Source organism: Perca flavescens, chromosome 10, assembly GCF_004354835.1.
Source record: "Perca flavescens isolate YP-PL-M2 chromosome 10, PFLA_1.0, whole genome shotgun sequence".
Classification (NCBI taxonomy): Eukaryota; Metazoa; Chordata; class Actinopteri; order Perciformes; family Percidae; genus Perca; species Perca flavescens.
The window spans coordinates 31270222-31274628 of NC_041340.1; the positions used below are offsets into that span (position 1 = coordinate 31270222).

The 4407-nt window shown below is 41.5% G+C and overlaps 1 long non-coding RNA gene across 1 annotated transcript; it reads left to right on the forward strand.

The window, feature by feature from the left end:
- The first annotated feature begins 1325 nt into the window (after positions 1-1325).
- LOC114563434 (uncharacterized) lies at positions 1326-3513 on the forward strand. The gene is made up of 3 exons (XR_003693618.1): positions 1326-1987; positions 2723-2852; positions 3262-3513. It is a non-coding gene; the product is annotated as an uncharacterized LOC114563434 (long non-coding RNA).
- Positions 3514-4407: the final 894 nt, after the last annotated feature.

Sequence of the window (4407 nt, forward strand, 5' to 3'; positions counted from 1 at the left end):
AGCGTTTGTTTTTCTCCTCCATATCACCTACGAGGCTCCGTAAAGATGCGCCCACAGAAAAGGAAAAGACAATGTAAGTATATGATTATTAATGAAACGGCGAGCTAGTCTGTGCTGTTTATTAAGAGTATTACGGATAAGTTTGAGGAAAGCAAGCAGAATAGCCACTTTGTTGTGGCAACAAGTCTGGATCCCAGATACAAGGCAAACTTTTGGGTGAGTGACACAGAAAAGTGCTGATCAAAGTTGCTTGTGCAGGAGGCTGTATCCCGTGTATCTGAATCGGATCAAGACGCATGGACGTAGGCCTACTACTACAGCAACTGAACAGCCTGAGGAACAAGGCCCGGAGGTTCGCACTAAACGACACTGTTCAGGAGGAATCTGGAGTGGCTGGGACGATCTGTACTGCAGCAATACTGAGACAGTCACATCGGGTGCTGACGTGGAGATAAGCGCTTTTTTCAGTGAGCCTCTGATTCCTCTTAGAGAGGATCCTCTTCAGTCGGGGAAGACAAGCCAGCAGTGATTTCCACTGCTGTGATTTCCACTGCTGGCGTAAATGGCGAAGATCTACTTCCGTGCGCCACCAACCTCAGTGCCCAGTGAAAGACTTTTCAGTACCACTGGGGACAGTCGTTCCCACACTCGCATCTGGCTGTCACCTGTTAATGCCACGCGTCTTGTTTTCCTGAAAGGAAATCTCATTTCATGTGAAAGGTTTGATGTTATAAAGTCACCAAACATTCTGATTTAAATGAATACAAAAAAATGAAAAATGTATTCTTTGCATTGTTGCACTTTAATTGAAAGGTTTTGGTTTGTACTTGGTGGTAGCCTACTTTATGGGATTATAAATCTAAAAGGCTAATATTTTGGATATTGATTGGATCTTGAGATAGGGTAAACATTGGCCTTGTCAAAAATAGTTTTTCCCGCTTGTGTGCCTGGCATAATGCTGCCTATTTTTTTTTTTTTTTTTTTTTTACAGATAAATAATATAAAATGAAAAATGCACTGCTGTGTACGTTGTTTACTTCATTAATGTGTTTACTGTGTTAACGGACTGATGATGGGAGTAGGATTCGGTTCGGCAGAATCTTAACCAGTGGGTTCAGTATTCGGCCGAACCAAAACAAATCTGGGTTTGGTGCATACCTTATATTTTGAATTGTCATCTGTGTTTTTCTTCCTAAAAAAATAAATTGTTGCATAAAAGTGTATCAGAATACAGGAAATGAAGTCGTTGATGTTTAAAACGTCCCTGAGGGAGGACACCCAGACCCCCCACTATGATGTGGCCCCCCCTCCCCCAAAGGCAGATTCTGGCCAATATACTGTACGGTATACCCACTACAATACATTAGACTACACCACTGATACCTACTACAGAGAAGGCTACATGCAATTTGACCAAAGGAAGTAGCAGAACAGTTTGCAATGTTTATGTAAAGTCTGTATTATGGATCCTGTCCTATCACAGAATGTGAGTCAGCTGACTGAGTAGTAAATGAGCACTGGTAGTAACTCTTGAGACTGTAGGCATCTACCCAGCTAATGCAGTGACTCTGAATGAAAGCTGGAGCCATTTTCTTCCTACATGAAACACTGATAGTGTCCGGTCTCTAATTTCATAATGCCTAATTGGTTCTGTGATACTACCATCACCTTGCTCTAATGAATGGCAATTACTATCTAATATGACATTCCTTTCCTGTGCTTTTGAATCCTGTTCCTGTATGTTTTGCCTTCTAAAGTTTTGTTTGTGACATTCATCAATCAGGGGGAGCTGAGTGATGTACAGCAAGAGCCACCAGAACCTGAGGAATCCCTTCACCTTTTTGAGGTTTTACCACCTTCAACTCCCCAGAAATCCAAAACTGCCATGTTCAAGGTTCTATTGCCTTTGCAGCTGACAAGTTCTGCACAGATACCAACATGCACTAAGCCATGTTTTGCCCTTGCACCCACACGGACACACCAATCGGTAGGCTAATGAACCCTTTCTCGTGTTATAGTTACATGTACCATATGAAAAGCCTGGCTCCGCCATCCTACGTACTTCCGCTCAATTTTCATTTCCTTTCAGTACTCCGTCTGGGTTTGCGGTATATTCTTGGGTTTTCTCCGGCCAAATATTTAGCGGCCCAGTCAGCGAATAGAGAGAGTGGCTGAGAACGATGACATTGAGGACATGTGCTAGAAAGATGTGAGCAAAGCCATTCGGTCCGTTGTGGCAATGCTGCCGAATATCCAGAAGTTAAAGCCCAAGCAAGAACAATTTGCTGTGTTGGTGGCCATGATGTTGTGGCCCTCCTCCCCACGGGGTTTGGGAAAAGTTAGATTTTCCAGCTCGTTTCGTTAGTGGTGAAGGAGTTGGCTAAGGCTAACGCTAGCGATGCTAATGTTAAATATAAGCCGATAGTTGTCAGTCTCCCCTCTTGTTGCACTTGCGCATGACATACGTCACAACCAAACGTTAGCGATTGGTTATGGCAGATCCAGAGTGGCTCTGGGCAGATCCAATAGTTTTATTGCATTATTTTAACCCAATAGTGTCATGTAGACACGACGGCTGAGAGGTGAGGGGGCATGCCCTGAAACTTTCCCAGTGCCTCCATTTTATACTATTTCCAGTCTTGTACAGATCATGCACACAACTTTCAGTAACTTGTATACATTTTCTAATTTCTACTGTCAATTTTGATTTATATTTTACCAGGACAACTCAAGGTACTGCTCGAAGTGCCTGCACTTTGAGTACCAATCCATTCAGGCACGCACAATGTTGGCCATTATGGACCATCATGAATATGATGACTCACCACGTAAACAGGAAGCAACCGCTGCAGGTTAGTAACAAACATATGCCAATTATAAGTTCTCTTATGACCAATTGAAGCTATGTTACTTTTCACATCTGAAAAGGTGAAGGTGAATGAGGTTCAAACTCTGATAAAGTAGAACCTGAACCACATTTCACATTTCAGCAATAGAGATGTCTGTACTGATTTACTGTATGCTCTTTGTCTGATATATCGCTGCTGCAACACCGTTATTTCCCATTTATTGGGATTAATTAATAAAAAATTTAAAAAAAAAATCTAAATCTAAAAATAATATCTGGCCTTGACTTACTGTATATCTGACCAAATTAATGTTTTAGAATGTAACAATGCTGGTTCTGGAATAACAGGCCAATGATAATGGATATCTGACAGACCAAATAATTTGAACTCATCCATGACGTTTTAATTTCAGGCCTCCAAAGACACAACATTGTGTACCAAAAAGAGTCAAAACAGTGGATTGCAAGACCTATTCACACAAAGACAACCCAAACTTTCAGAGATGACCTTATGGAGGAATTTATTAAAAGAAGACTGGACCCCTCCATCAAATATAAAGACTCATCATCTCACATCCAAGTCCCATGTCTGGCAGCAAAATATTGGCCTCCTACCACACATCCACACATCCAGATTAAAAACTTAGTTGTAGACCTTCAGTGCCTTCTCCCAATCATAATTGTGTCATTTTACTATGTTTATTCATTATAATAAATAACAGTATTTCTCAGTTTTCTCTTCTGTTTTGGTTTAAGACTTAGATGTGGTACTTTTATAGTAAATCTGTTTTATCACATGTTGGTAATACATTACCAGAGTTTGTTAGATCACGTAAACAGATGAAAGGTTTCGCAAATAGTTTGTACAGGAAAGCAAATATTTATTTCAATAATTCATTTACATCACATGTATTGCCTCTAGTGCCTCTTGAAAGCCAATGTATATAACAGACTCTGGATATTTTTGACGGATAGCTACAACCACACATGGCAATGGTGTTTGATTTCCTCTTCCCAATGTCTCTCCCTCCAGGGCCCACTCCAGCACAACACGATAAGCACACAACCTATATTGCCTGTGAAAATAGAAACTCTGTGTGAGTACAGGTCTAATATGGGTCGATCTTTCATGGTTGTAAAACAACCATGAAAGATGTTTACAATAATCACTTACTCTGTGGACAGCTGTCCATTGGGTCCATTCTGCGTGGCGTTTTTCCCAGTTGACTTTATCGCAAAAAAAAATGTATCAACGCCGAGAAATCTTCGGGAGTTGTGACACAACTGCGGGCATGCTCATTTTTATCTGACACATTGAGCCTGGTTATCGATGGCAGTACCTTGTCCCACTCGCCACAGCACAGACACTCTATTTCAGTCTGCGTAGGTTGGCATATTCCCACACACTCACACCACCAGAGTGTGTCGGCTCTCATCCTCACGTCCTCAGGCTTTTGAGCGATCGCAACCTCCTCCTCCTGTTATTCTAATTCCAAAGCACGTCGCTCCTCTTCTGAAAACTCTGGTTCGTAGAGGTATGATTCTGGATCTTGACTTTC